The 15,522-nt window shown below is 41.8% G+C and overlaps 1 protein-coding gene across 7 annotated transcripts in view; it reads left to right on the forward strand.

Annotated features, from left to right (window-relative positions):
• ARHGAP6 (Rho GTPase activating protein 6) overlaps positions 1-15,522 on the forward strand; it is a 336,203-nt gene that overhangs the window by 228,435 nt on the left and 92,246 nt on the right. Inside the window, exon 1 of one of the 7 annotated variants that reach the window (XM_056328248.1) lies at positions 7,313-7,463. The exons of the other annotated variants lie outside the window; for them this stretch is intronic. The gene's annotated coding sequence lies outside the window, so the exon portion shown is untranslated. Of the gene's footprint in view, positions 1-7,312; positions 7,464-15,522 lie in introns of those variants that run through there. 7 annotated transcript variants of the gene reach the window in all.

The raw sequence follows: 15,522 nt of genomic DNA on the forward strand, positions 1-15,522 counted from the left end.
TTCCTTGCTCTGCCTGAAGAAATTTTGTTAGATGTGGATGTCAGTGGGCCAAGGCTTCTTCATCTCTTTCTTTTCATCCTCTCCCTTCCTCTCCACTGTGATTATTTTTTGCAAAGTTTTAAAAACTCTCTTTGGTTACCATGGAGTTATTTTTTAATGTGGGAATGATGATGTATTGTAGAACAAATGGAGATGATGCAGACTTGTGGCAGGAGGTGAGTTCTGCTGGCCCTCCCTGCAGCAGTGTTGCAGAACCAGCCCTGGCATAGATGTGCTCTAATAACTGCTGTCCAGGGAGAGAATTTAACCCTTATAATTCTCTCCCAGGTGGCTGCTAGCTTCTGGGAGGAATGATACCAGAGCAGAAACCACCTATCACATCCCAGAGCATACAGACAGTCACTTTAAGATATAAAAAAGTGACTTAATCTGCGCTTTCATTCACAAATTTAAGGTTACATATTTAAATTTAATGGTGGTTTCAGTTTTACTAGTGAAATTTGGGGGCATTTTCCAGCTGAATTTCAAGGAAAAAGAATGTGGCTAATGCTTGGTTTTTTGAAATCTTGCTGAAAGTCTTAGGCTGCAAAGGGTCAGTTTTGTAGCACTTTGCCTCCCCCTTGGGTTCTCTATGTAAGACCAAAATTAATTAATTTTGAGTTAAGAGTTACTGATTTAATTAAAGACTAGGTATTAAACCATTAAGTGTCTTTATAAAATGAATCATAAATTGAGAACGATTATGAAATCTTAAATATAAGGTTTCACAATTTTTACACCACTCTTAAAAGCCTTGTTTTCATGAACCAGATATGTTTACCTAGTTCTTTAGAAGTAAGATTTATGTTGCAGATGTCCTTGCTAGCATTTTGAGCATTAACAAGTCATAACCAGAGCCCCTAGGTTTGTAGATTTGAATCCCGTGTTTTGTTTTGCAGTTAAAAAAGAAAAAAAAAAAAGTTACCTTTGGTACAATTCATGACAATTTTACACTGTGCGCTTACTAAAAATTATGACTGAACTAAGAACCAGTTTTCAAGTGAATGACACTGAGGTATTTAACTGGAATAAGTTCACTGCTCTTGAGTTGCTGAGAAGCAGTGCATGAAGCATGCACATTTTTTTGCACGGATGAGAAAGTAATAAACATTTGCTACCAATTTTATGCATTTTTAAACTTGGTAGAGGACTAGTTACTACCTTCTTGCCATTTTGTGGATTCATTTGAGATGAGAGAGATAATAAGTATTTGAAGTAAAGGAAAGACTGACAGACAAATTTCTTTTCAGATATTTGTGTGTAGTGACCAGTATTTATTCAAAGAGAATTCTGCAGCTTTTGAAATCTGTGGCAGAAGTGTCTTCCTCCCCGTAGCATCCTTTTTGTTCTTTTCTTCCTACAGCTCTCTCTTTCCTCTTTCATCCTTCCCCAGACATTGAGATGGCTCATTGTTTTTCTTTCTCTAACTCATTCACTTGCCCCAGTGACACAACCCCATCTCCAAATCTCTTTTACTCTCACTTGTTCAGGCTCCTTCAGGGGTCACCCTGCTGCAAAATTCTCCTTTACATCTTGCCATCTTTCCCATAGTAATGCAAACCTGCTTCTTAAGATGAGAGAGATGAAAGCATGTTGCACTCCTGATTCTCTGTGCTATTCCAACTGCTGCCCATCTCCTTTCTTGTTTTCATGTCATTCATTGACTCAGCTACTTGGAGTTATTTTTCAATTCTCTCTGGACTTCTTCCAGGCTGGCTCTCATCCCTTCTCCTGCATCTGACTGCCCTCTTCCAGCATCCCATGACTACCAAATAGCACTGTGTTCATAGAGGGATGCCAACGGAACTTCTTGTACTTTATCAATGTGCATTGTTTTTGCTCTTTAAGTCATGCAAAATGGAAATCTTTCAGCACCACTGAATTGTTAGTGTGTAGGTGAAGATACTTGATTTCCTAGGAAACTGATAAGGGCACCTGTGACATGAAGAGGTATATGTAGTAGAAAATGCTAACATTTTTGTGCTTATGTTGTTTTGAAATAGGCAGAAATTTGTTGAGATAATGTGATGGTCAGGGAGTGATTACAAACACAGTGAACCTCCCATTCCTTTGAAGGTAATGTTATCTCCTTTCAGCTGTATTTAACTATGTTTCAGATAAGCCTCCCACTTAATGCTGTGGATTATGCTCTAGCATGGGTGAACGTGCAGGTATTTATTTGATTTTTTTTTTCCCCAAACTGGCTATGCTGTTGCTTTTTGATAGAATTCTTTGGCTTCTGATTCTTGGGCTGGAGTGTGCTGACACTGATGGAAGCTGTAGGCATGCAGCACACATTTGTAAATGGTTGCAAGAACTACACTTTTAGATTTATAGAGCGATTGGAATATTTTAGTGTCTCATTTAGTCAGCCACTTCAGACTTTTATTTAGATAAATTGAAGTTTCTCACCTGAAGAAATGTTGGTATAATTTGAAAGCAAAAGGAAGTTACTTGTAGTTCGTCAGACTAATTGGTCTTTTTACTGGCACCAGTGAAAAATGTAGGAAGGTTGAGACAAAAATATATGAGGATATTCAGAGAGATCTCACCAAGTTTAATTTAGTAACCCAAGCTAGTGCTACTTAAAAACCTCTTGGGCATGGATATTACACATGCATTTTTGTCCTATGAAACATAAAGGAAAAGCACTATTCTTTCTTTATTTTTACTTTTCTCCACACACCCCCATACCCCCCTGATGAAAAATGACATGAATTTATTCACAGTTGTCTTGAAAGTGAATTCTTGCTGAATGGCTGGAAATAGCTACTATGAAGTATTTTCAAAGTAGCATTAAACCAAAGACTTTTCTGCCTTCATAGTGGCAGTATTACAGACCAAAGGAGTTGAACAGAAGCCCTGTAATGCAATTGATTTTAGTATTTATTGTTAAAAAGCAGCACTCCTGTTGTCATCTTCAGCATTTTTAAAGACAGAAAACTGTCATTTGGAAAATGGAACAGAATGGGTCCGTGTTTTCCAGCAAATGGTTCTCTGTGGTTCTTCAATGAAAACAGGTGCTCAGCTGTTAAAGATAGGAAGCTTCATATGCAAAATTGCCCGTTAACATTACATGTAGCAGGCAAAATTCTGTGTCTTTCAAAGGGAAGCTGACCTGGCTCAGATTCACCTCTTTGTGATAGGATGGCTTTTTTCTCCAACGTTTTGAAGCATATATTAGCACTTGTCTTTCTGTAAGATAAGTGCATGAAGTCACCTGAGGCACCACTGCATTTTGTAAGGTAGAAGGGAAATTGATTCAGTTTATACTGATTTTACTCAGATATCAAGTTTGCGTGATTCCTCTGGAGAGGTGTATAAAACTGTAGGTGTGACGGGGTTTCTGTGCTGTAGTTTAGTGCTAATGCATCTGTAAGTGCACAGATTTAAACTGCAGACTATAAAGGTCGTTAGATTTAAAACAGAACAACCAAAAAAAGCAAAAGCAGTGAGAGTATGTGCAGGCTGTTGGACCCGGCTCCACAGCAGTGAGTGTAACAGCATCAACTGGGAGAGATGTCTCCTGGCTGGCTCCGTGCAGGCTACCCTGCCCAAGGCTGAGCCTAACATCAAAGGGAGATGCTAAACCCGCAGCAGGCAGAAGAGGGAGGGAGCTGAGCAAGCAGTCAGGGAGGTGATGCTCAAGGTGTCAGTGCAAGTGCTGACAAGCTGGGAAGGCTCCGAGACATGCAGAGGGGCAGACCATGCCCATGGCTTCTCCTAGGCGGATGCTGGTGAGTGTGGCCCCTTCCTAACTGGCTCCTTTACCGAAGGAGCAAGGCTTTGTGCAGGGGGCTCCATATCTCGTGGCTAGCAGAGAGGTTACACTGTGAGTCTGCAGTGAGGATGATGTGCCTTCCCCGGGGACTGTCTTGAGCCATCCCTTGATTGCGTCCCATGAAGAAACAGCCCCTTGGCAACATCGGGGTTCTGCCGAGGCCACCCTCTTGTGTGGGAGCTCCTGACAGAGACACCTGGCAAGTGCCTGGTACGTGGGAATACAGTGTGGGATGCAGGAGCACATCACTGTATCGCTGGAGCCTCTGGAGGAAGCTCTTACGTAGCATGTGAAACCTGGCGAGTCAGTGAGTAAGCTGTAGCCTTACGTAAGAGCATAGTTAAAGAGTTAGCTGCAGATAAGGGGTGACTGAGATATGTTGACTTTTTTTAATCAAACAATTGATGCTTTGCTAAAAGGAGTTGGTTTTGAATTTGTTGAATCAGCTGTGGTCATGGCCTGAGAGTGAAACTTTTGACAGCTCCAGCCCTATTTGGACCAGTTGCAGTAGGTCTTGTTATCCAGGACTCAGTCCAGTATATGGAGAGTTATGGAGTGTTATCTCTGTTGCCTAACGTCTGCATATGATAACTTCTGGTGATGTGAGGCTGCCAAAAAAAGATGGAAAGAAGTTCTGGTAGCTTTCTAAGAAAGGCACTCAGCTCTTTAAAGGAAGAAGCTCTCTTTGATATATGATATCCCTGAGTGTTAAATGCGAGTCCAACCTTGCAGCACAAAGGGCTGCAATATTTCTTAGCCCAAAGACATTTGGAGAGTTTTCAGTGAGGCCTGGCCTTTGTTTCTAAGTATTTATATGATCTACGTTGCCAGGAATATTGATAGTTACATGCAGTTTTACAAAGAGGTGCATTTAGTATTTAATGTAAGAGCAGCACTTATGTAGGGGCTGTTACTTCTTTATGGCAGTATTTATTTACATTCACGGGTCTGATGAGTCTTTCATCCTGTTCTGCCTTCCAGCCGTGGCCCGTGTGTCGTGGTGAAGCAGTGGGTTTCTCACTGCCACCTTGCCTGTGCTGCGGCGGTGAGATGTCTGGACTGTGTGCATGTGAAGTCTCAGAGAAAGAATTTCCATAGCTCTCACTGCTGTCTGTGCATGCTGCCTAGGTGGTTACATATCTATCCATCTATTTATGAATATATAACATTGCTGTTAGGGGAAGCTGGTGTTCACACTTAATCACTGGGAATTCTGTTAGCAAAACCAGATAGACCAAAATAAGGACAGGAGCATCAGCAACTCTACTTTTAAAGCTCATTGATAAACAAACCCAGTTTCTGCCACCTTAATTTGAAAGTGCAATCTTCCTAAACACAAGTTACAGAAAAAGAGCAGCCATTTTTTAATGCATTCCTAGATGTGCTTGCCATGGAGCATCTGTATTAGCAAAACCAAATCGTGACGCATTATTAAAAATACATTTTTTTTTTTCCAAAATAATTATTGTTGCTTTATCACACTGTTGTGAAGTCACGTGATTGATTTGGTTGGAAACTTCTTCAGAGGTGAAAATCAAGCCAAGCTGTAACAGAGTGTAGCAGCTTTCAGCTTTTGAGGGCGTTGCTTTCTCTGCAGAAACAAGGGAGGCCATGGAGAAAAGCGTTTGCTACTTGCAATGAGATTCCTCTTCTCAGAGGTGTGGGTCAAAGGTAATTTGAGGCTGCTCCCTTTCTGAAGTGGGACGGTTGCACTGTTGAGCGTGTAGGTTCCCTTAGCAAGCGGTTGTCCTGGGCTGGAGGAAGGAAAGCTAGGAGATACGATGACCAAAGATTTACCCTGTCTTGCCAGCATGTACAACGCGGAGCACCCCCACCTGGAAATGAAAGCGATCTGGGGGATATTGTTGGACCAAGATGCCTGGGTCTGTGTAGTTGCCATTGTTGGTTTGTTGTTTTTCCTGAAGAGTAACAGGCTATCTTTCATGGTGATGGCCATCCCACCTAACTTCTTTAGCTTATCTTTAGACTGAATTAAGCTGCACCATTTTTTGATGATTAAACTCTGCTTATGGGTATGTTGTATAGGAGATCAATGTAGAATAGAAGCTGGAGCTTTCTTCTGGTAGTTAAGTACGCAGGAGCTTTCACCAAGGTTTTACAGCTGGATAATAATCCCATGCAGTTACCTTGCTATTACAAAACCGCTGCTTGGCAGTGGAGTGGCCTGTCTGTTCAAACTGGACCTCAGAAATGGGTAGAATAACTTGTGGCTGGAAACAGAAGATGGCTGTGGCAGGTTAGAGAAAGCTAAATGGAAAAGTTTTCACTTAATGGGATTATGAAGAAAATCTTGATTTGCTATGCATGTTGTCAATCTAGAGACTTATTAACATGGTCTTAAACCATCTTGGTTTAAGGCTTTGGTCACTTGTGGATCATGCACCTCAGGCTGTAGATGTGCTCAGAGGGATATAACAGGACATGTTTACTCGTAGAGATACAGTGCTGCAGTGCCTGTATCTGTTATCTTTCAGGATCTGTCAGTCAGATTATCAGGTTTGCAAAATGATAACATATCTGGCGTGTTGGCTGAGGTGGTGGCATGGGTGATGGATTCCCTTGGCTGTGACAGCCTGAACACGCAGGATGGTGGATGGCTTGGGAGGGGAACACTTGGGTGCACTCCTGCCAGTCTCTCTGCTCTCCCTCTGGGTGCTTGCAAGATGCTGTAGTGCAAAATAAATTTTAAGCACCGCCATTGCAGTGTTGCCTCAGAGCTGATTTCTGTCCCAAGGTTTAGTTTTCCAATTTAGTGTGCTATTCCTTGAAATGTCAGCCACCTCCGGCGTTATCCTGCCTCAACTGTAAAGTTTTTTTTACTTTCTCTGTCTTTGCTCGGCTTGGGAGGCAGGGAGGTTTTGGGACCATTCCAGGCTTTTCTGAAGTGGCTTTTTCCAATGTCAGGCAGGGTCTGGCACAGAGTCAGCTGCTGCTTCCTGGTTCTCACCCTTCTTTGCAGGCAGACGGATGACCTGCCTTAAGGGAGCAACCTTTCTTGGAAGGTGAAATCAGACGCATAAATTAAATGTTGACCATAAACATACCTACGAACATATGAATCCCATGTTAGCACTCTGGTGCAGCTTTCATTGATCAGTTAATTAGTATTTGCGCAGTGCTTTGAGGATGACAGCGTTATGTACATTTCTGTTATCATTATAGATTAGCATTTACATCAAGCCAGAAGCATTACTGAGATAACTTATCCATATTCTGGTGAGAGGTGTGTGTGTGTGTTAGGAAAGCTCAGTGAAGAACAGAATGCATCTGTTACAGTTCAGAAGAGGAAAAATTTGATAACTGAGTGGGAGTCGTATTAGACATCTTTCCTTGTGCTGAGGAAGAATGAAGATATTAATTTACCTGTCTACCTAGAACCCTTTGTGGGTTGTAATGTCAACTAACTTTCTTCCTTCTCTATTTCTTTTCTGGAAGACTACTCTCTCATTTTATTTTGCAAGTGCTTTAGTGCCATCAGTTTTACCTTGCCCGATTATCAGTGGAAGAGGATAAAGGAAGACACCCTCTAAGTGGCTTACCAGTCTCTGCAAAACATGATCAAGGGAGGCTTGATCCACACCCCTCAGCATTCACCAGGGCTGGGGGAATTCCACCTAGAGGGGTGAGTTTTCTGTTCCTTCCTCATTTTTGTTTTTTGTTTCTGATCTTTTCTGACCACTCCATCTAGTCTTTACTATTACAACTGTTTTTCCCTGGTGCCATGCTTAGCTTTCTTTGGGTTTATGCTTTGAATTTACATAGCTAGATGTGAGAGAAAATGTGATCTGATAATAATAGCAGGCATGCTTTTCGATCACGGTATTGCATATCCATTAACTTAGGAGAAACTCACTTGGGCCTAAAATAACACTTGTTGCACGGACATAAAATTAAAAGACCAAGTCATATGAAATAGGAGCCTGTATCTAGAAATCTTCATGGCCCTGACCTTACCAATGGTTCTCTTCATAGAGATCCTGCACTTACGTGGACCATCGCTGACTTCTGGGCTGCCCGTGTAGTTGGAGAGAGTTTGGGAGGTGATCTTGTACAATGGGAGTAACCAGGAGGATGGCTGACCTTGCTCTCTGTCCCTGCTGCAGATGAGTTTTTAGTACCTTAGAAGGCTTCAAAATCATTCCTCTCTCTTCATGAGTCAAGAACTTCATCAGTTTACAGGGTCTATGTGGACTTTAACCTCTAGGTTTTTAAGATCCATGGAAAATTTCCACTCTTTAACATACGATAACATGCAGACTCACTCAAGTTAATGGCACGATACTTCTCTTGGGAGATCATTTTCTGATTGCTCTTATTGCAGGTAACATTATCTATGGACAAATAGTATATGATGGGTTCCCTTTGCTCCTGCTCAGCAAAGAGATGAAACCTCCCAGAGCAGCTGCATTCCACAAACAGCTTTGAGTTGCTGGGAATCCCTGTGGAGCTCAAAAAATTCTTAACTTGGTTGTTTTTCAGAGAATGTTTTTCAGTCATTTTACATGACTTTGATGGTAGAATAAAAGTGATGGAAAAAAATACCTGAACAGCTTCATGCTGTTTTTCATCATGTTATTGAAACATACCAATTTGGTTGATTTTAGCTGTCAGGAAGAGAAATTTCCCATGGATGCTTTAGACTGGAGAATACTTGTACTTTGCTGGAATTTTTAGGCAACAATAATAAATAGTCCTTGCATGTGAACTTACATCAAGAGAAACAGAGATATTAATCCCTTAGGGGAAATCATAACTGTTTTGCTTTCTAGATGAATGTCAATTAATTTCATATGGTCTCACACAGATTTTTTCATCTTCTTTTTGTAATCTCTCATTCTCTTTTATTCTTTGCTGTACATCAGTGTCCCTTTGCTTTCCCCAAAGTTTCATCTACCTTTTTCTCTTGTCTCTAGTGGGTTATTCAGTACTTCTCACTATTTCAGCCTGCATTGATTCTGTATTTTAGGAGACTCCTCCATCTTCTCTCAGGTTGCTGGTGTGATGCCCCCTGCAATCTGCTGGAGGCTTCCCCTGATTCTGTTCTTGTCGTTCTCTCCCCTCTGTGTTTTCTTCCCTAGCCTGTACCTTTCAGTCTCTTTACAGGATTTTCTTCCAGTTAATGGTCTCTTGCCAATTGGCTGTGACTACAGAACTAAACAAGAGCTTTTCAGACATTGCGTATCTCTGTCTTGATTTCCAGCAGTGTCCTATGCCAAATATGTTGTGTCTTTACAGAGATTACCTTTTCCTGCAGCATTAAGTTAGTAGCTGTAGGAAGAAGGAGCTCAGCAAGATGCAGGTAACTTTCTTAACTTCTTAAAGTTGTCTGTTCCATGCAAATATGTTATGCTTGTATGCTCTCATCCTCTGTGAAAAGCTGTATAGCAAAGGTGAAGGTGAGGGAATAGGACTTAAATCCAGGTGTGTAATGTTCTTTCTGAGAAATGAATGCAAAGCTAGTGGGTATGTTGCTTGATAGTAAGTTGAGCTTATCTTGTTTTTCCTTAGTTACATGTTAGGAAGCAAGGGAATAATTCTCTGTCAAGTGGGAGCTAGCAAACTGGGAAATGCTACTTTCAAAAGTTAAACATGGTGGATACATGGGGGAGGACTTCTGAAACACTGGCATTAGAAAAGTGGCTGCAGTTCTATAGAAATGGACTATACGCGAAGGAATAAGATTGCTCTTATCATTCTCTTAAGTTGTCCACTTCATGCCTTTTGTCAGGGTAATCATAAAAATGGACCTTTCTGAAATAATGGATGGCAGCTATAAATCATTGCAAGGTGGTAAACACACCTGCTTCTAACTGATAGCTGGTTTGCTCTTACAAAATCCCTATCTTAGGGGACAGTTTTCAGAAATGTGGATTCAGAGAAAGGCATTTCTTGTATTGGCACATAACCATTTGCAAACATGCTTTCCAGTTGGCTGTGGCTCTGAGTTGTCACTTGTGGCCTTGAAAATCTTCTTCTAATGAGCCAACGGGCAAGAAGCTTTAGAGATCCCTCAAAAAGTTGATATGCAAGATTTTGGTTGCCCTTTGGGTCTGGTGGCCTACATGCAGAGGGATGTTGCCTCAGTCTTTTTTCTAGTCTCATTCAAATGAACTGGTTTTATATCTTCCTTTTTCTGATGCCAGTTTCGGATTCTCGTTTCTCTAGAAGTCTCACTTTGGTTCTCAGAAGCAAATGAGGGCAATTAGCCTGATCTTAATTTGCAAATTACCTTTAAGAACAAATTAAGCTGAATGTTTTCCACTTAAATTCAGTGTTCTTGCTTCTACTTGTGCTTAAAGGTTAGTAACTTCTTAATCAGTACTCAGTTAGTCTATCCAATACTGCTTATTCATCCCACCCTTTTTTTTCTCTCAATACTTTTCCCCTTCCTTTTTTAATAGTCTTCTTCCATGTTTACCCTCTTTTATTTTTCACTGCTTTGCACCATTTCCTGCACTTCGTGGAACTGAACTCCAGCTTCGTGCAGTTGGCTTTCCCCAGCTGCTGCCCCGTGGGGCAGCCCCATGTGCTCCATCCCAGCAGATTGAGGGCTGCACCATGCTGCTCCAGGGCTGCTCTGCTTCACAAGAGACCAAGCATCCTGCCAGCAGCGCTGCTGCTCCTGCAGGACTTGAGATGGTAACTCAGCACAGCATTGTGCCAGGCCATGCAGGCGGGTGAATTCAATTTGAGATAGCTTGACTACCTCCCAGCGGCTTTGGGCAATGCACAGAGGAAGCCTGAGTAATCCATTGTGGAAAGGAGATTTTGCTTCCCTCATCACTGCTGCATTTTAACTCATATGAACTGGGTCTCTTGTGTTTTGCATATAGACGTTCATTGTTGTAATCAATTCTTTGAGATCCAGGATCAATTCAAGGGAGGTGAGTAGAGGTTTAGACTCTTCTGTTTCTCTCATATTTCGTGGTGGGGCAGTCCCACGTGGCGGAGTTACAGATGAATTGAAGTACATGATCCTCAGTGCTGCAATAGCTCCTTTCCAGTTCTGCCTGTTTCTTCTCTGTGGGACTTTGAGATGAGCTGTGTGTAGCTTCCTAGGGCTGGAGTGGACACTAAGGAGTTATCTAGCAATGGGGCTCTGCAAAATGTCCTGTGTGGTAGATAAAAACCTTGTCTTTTTACATAACAACACTTGTCATACATTTACTTTGAAATTTTCAATACTGTTTACTTTTTTACAGTGCAAACATCCGTACAGAAGGACATTGTCAATATGCAGAAGAAAGATTTCAGTGTATGGGCAGCATAATGTAAAGGTTACATTTTGCTTTAATTAGAAAAGCAAATAAATGCTTGGTTTGGAGTCAACTAGAACTTCCCCCCTGCCTTCTCTTTCTAGGTGGTTATTGTTATTCTTAAATTTCTTTGGGTTTTTTAACAGAAAAAAGGGTTGGTTTTTTTTTTTTTTTGCCATGCATTCTAAGAATTTAGAATATTTTGGTTGAAAAGATAAGTGGTTTTGATAGTAGAATTCTGGCTTCTGTTGGCTTCAGGAGATACTGCCTTAACCATTAAGCTAATAAGACATAATCTTTAGCAGATCTAACATCATGCATGAAAGAGATGAGAACAGGAAAAATTATGCCTTAGGGGTTTTGTTAGTGATCTTGAAGAGAAGAGGGCCAGACCCTGATGCCTAGACCTGAAGCCAAGACCTAAAGCCAGGTGGTATAGATGGCTCATATTGATGCTGCTGACAGCAATGCCTCAGTAGCAAGTTTTTCACGGAGACAGTAGTTCAGGTGAACTCTCCTCACTTCTAGGCTGGCTTTGTTGCTGTTGAATGAAGCAAACCCACAGTGCAGAGACCTTTAAGGGACTGGAAGTAGAGCCTCTGCACACCTCTGTCTCAGGGGTCGTCTGCGTAGTGTGGTGGAGGCACAGGTGCTTGGTGGGCACAGCCTGGCCGGCAGCAGAGCTGGGAGCCGTGCACCCAGGGTGTCCCTAGCCCAGGGTGTCCCTAGCCCAAGCTGTGCCTGCGCTGGCTGCTGGGACCCATTCCAGGGACATCTCAGTGGCCAATGCTTGCTGCTGGGGGCTGTATCACCGCGTTGCCATGGTCAGCTCAGTCGCCTTTCTCCGAGCGAGCTCCAGCACCGCTTTCGCTGTTGGAGTGGGCTGACAGGCAGTGTGGTGCTGGCTCCCCGAGTCTGTCCGGGGAGGGGATTTTTTTACTGAAATCATTGAAGTCTCTTTCTTTGTTTTCCCAACTCTTTGGGAAAGTGAATTCTGACAAGTGTGGTGTAAATCCTCCCCCACCATGCCAGCTCAGTGACAGTCCTCGCTGCACTGGCAGCAAATACCTTTCTCCTGCCTTTCCCTTAGGTATGTCTGTTGGGCGTGCTAGTATAGCCTGCAATCTGGCACTGTGCCTTTCATAGAAGTAACTTTAATGGTATAAGCCTGTCAAATTCAACTTAAGATTATTATAGCTAATAGCTCCCTGTGCGAGTTGTGCCTTTTTACAGGAATGTAAATGGTTTAGACTCTTTTGTGATATGGAGTGAGTGAAGCCAATGATTTTAATGTTTTTTATTGAGTGCTCAGTTCTCTCAGGAAATAAAACTCATTAGTAAGGGAAGGAGTAAGGTATGGAGGTGTTCTCAGATCATTTGTACAGAAACCCCACAAAACACAACCCCCAAAACCCCAAACAAAACAAAACAAAAAACCGCAAACAAAGAAACAAAAAAACCCAAAACACCAACAAAACAAAACTAGAAACAGTCCGTGGAGATTTAATCCTCAGTTCTCTGTGCTTTTGCTAGAAGGGCAGGATACTTTGTGACAGTGTTGTGTTTTCACTGTCTGAAGTCAAATTCAATCACAGTACAAGTTCAGGGTGTGTATTAGGTATGTCTGTATTTTAAGTATTTTTTTTTCCGATTAAAGTTATGATATAGTCTTTATAATTTGCTATATCATAGCTCTTCAAGCCACAGTGTGATCATTTTTCAGGGTAGCATGTTTATTCTGCTCAGTCACTGTACTATTTTCAATACAGAGTGTAACACCTCAAGCTCATCTTTTAAATCCCAAGCTCAACAAAAAACATTGTGTGTGTTTGTTGTTTGAGGTTATTTTAAAAGTGTTTTTATTATCAGCTAGTTACACACTTCTGTTTTTCCAGTTAGAGTGCTCACTAAGGATGAGGGTTAATGGAGGCATGCACCACTGACTACAGGAGATGGACTGATTTTTGAAAGCAAGTGAAAATGCCTAAAATACTTAAGCTTTTTTTTCTGACTTCCTGGTATCTTTAATCCTGAAATAGGCGGGAAAAGAATGAAATTAAAATGAGCCTTACAAAGGGCTCTCATGCAGTGGTGATGGGTTTTGTGTTTTGTCTCTCTTGATGATAAGAAATGAGTTCTAAGATACAGAAAGAATGAGATTTGTGGCTTTTTCCCAAGTAAAAACATTAGTGAGCTTTAAGTGTAAAACGGGGAGAAAAGCAGGGAGCTAAAAATTGTGGAAGCTTATTCACTGTTAGAAGAAGCTGGTATAACCTTCCTGTCTTCTGAATCAAATAGTAAGGATGTACTATGTTGCATGCTTGGTGTCTTTTAAACATAAAAGAGCATGTTATTAACCCTTCTGTGTCACAAAGGCCATGATGTTAGTATGTTTATGTTTTCCTGTAGGATGCAAGGTCCTGCGAAGTGTAGTATTTCCTTTGTACAGCATTGCACAGTTTATTAATACCCATTTATTCCTCTGAAATTGTATCTAACTTTGTGAGGCTTTCACAGGACAGACTCGAGGCTGTATTGATATGATAGATCTGCAGTAAGGGATCTGATCTGACAGTTGTCTGCCTGGCTTAATTACAAATCTGTTTAAAATTTGATTTTTTTTTTTTTGCTTCATTCTGACAGAAGTTAAACTGATATAAACCAATTCCAACCTGTCAAGAGTGTGACTGCACGCTGTGTTGTATAAATTATATGTAAGTCACTATATATTATTTAACTAACACACTCTGTGGCCATAACAGCTAGGAGAAGAAGCTTTCTTATTATTTCCTTCTGCTTTTTCTTGTCATTGGACCTGCTGTGGCTCCAGAGGCATGTCTGGGGGCAGCAGGTTCTTGGGGTATATGGGCAGATGGGGAATTGCCAGCTGCTGGGGGGCTGCATTGGTTGGCTGGGATTTGCAGGATGCTGAGGCTGCTCCGCCAGGTTTTGTTGTTCACCTGCCTGCGGTTGTGCTGTTTGGGCTGGCGTTGGCAGGCTTGGTTGGTGGTGTGCTGCTGGTGAAACTGAATGCAGCCTGGGGATTTGCATCCACTGGTGCTGGAGTGCCATGAGGAGTGTGTGTTGGAGAGGTGGTAGGCTCTGCCCTTGTGGATGTTGCTGGACTGCTGGCAGCGTTCGTTGGTGATGTAGGTGGCTCCCATTGACTCATAGGCATAGGACAGATGCATAGATGGAGAAAGACACCCACTTTACTGTGTTCTTGCCATTATTTAACATGCATACTGTGGTGGCACATAGAGGCTCTCAGGGATGGCCCCTGTTATGCTGTCTAGACCATATAATAAAAGCTCTTGGACCAAAGTTTGTATTTAATGTGGTTTGATGTTCTGCATCTTTTTGAACCACAGAAGAACATTATAATATTCTCCAAAATGGGGAGCATATTCTTTTATTGTATACCCCCCTTCCCCAAGTGGGAGGATAATACAATAGAAGTGTAATGGAAGAAATAAGCAAAAACACTCACATGGGACTTTTAAGGGAAGAGTGTGTGTATAACACAGTACAGGGCCATACCTGTTCACGCAGAGTATTGCCTCATAGATTGTCTTCACTCGTGTTTGAATTCCAGCTGTGGAGCATGCAAGGAAGACTTTCTATTGCTTCTTCCAAACTTGTGTCCCCATGAGGGTACTTGGGTGTTTCATTTTCCAGGTGCCTTGATGCAGCACTCTTAGATGCTTGGCATTTGGATGTTCTTTCAACAAATGTAAGTGCTGGTGCAGGAGTAATATGCCTCTATATTACATATTCATAGGCCGTCAGTATCTATGCCAGTCTGTCAGTGATGGAGATTTTGAGGGTTGTGGATAGAGAAGAGCAGAAGAAGACTGAAATGTGATATCTGGGGTCTCATCAGGCTCTGGTACCACTTCAAAAACGTTAATACCTTCCAAGAAGGTATTCCTTCCTCCAGGGAAGAAAAGGAGACAACAATAATTCTTAGGTATGTCAGCTTAGCACATTTCATTGGCTAAGAACAGATGGCAAAGCCAAGCATTGTGTTGATCATGCTGTTACACTCTGAGTCAGTTGTAACACCTATGATGACATCATTTTCTGGAGAAAGTTCTCAGTATCTTTTGAGTGCTGAACAGTATGCAGAGTACAGGAAGACAGAACAATTTGGGTAAAATCATTCCATGAAAAAAATGCTCAAACTTTGTGTGGCAAAACATACAGAATTTGATTAACTTATGGCAAAACAAAGATGCAGATCTTAAAACCAAAGGGTCTACTAGAACGTCTTTCAAGTGAGCCAAGAGCCTGGAAGCCCTGAAGTTTCTGGTCTAGAGTTGCCTACATGGAGACACCGGCCCAAAGTCATAAATTTTGAGAAGTCCTGAATTTGCTAAGTGAAACTAAGGCAGATGGAGACATTCTGGTAAGCTTTTTCCCCCG

Source organism: Falco biarmicus, chromosome 2 (genome assembly GCF_023638135.1).
Source record: "Falco biarmicus isolate bFalBia1 chromosome 2, bFalBia1.pri, whole genome shotgun sequence".
In the NCBI taxonomy this organism is placed as follows: Eukaryota; Metazoa; Chordata; class Aves; order Falconiformes; family Falconidae; genus Falco; species Falco biarmicus.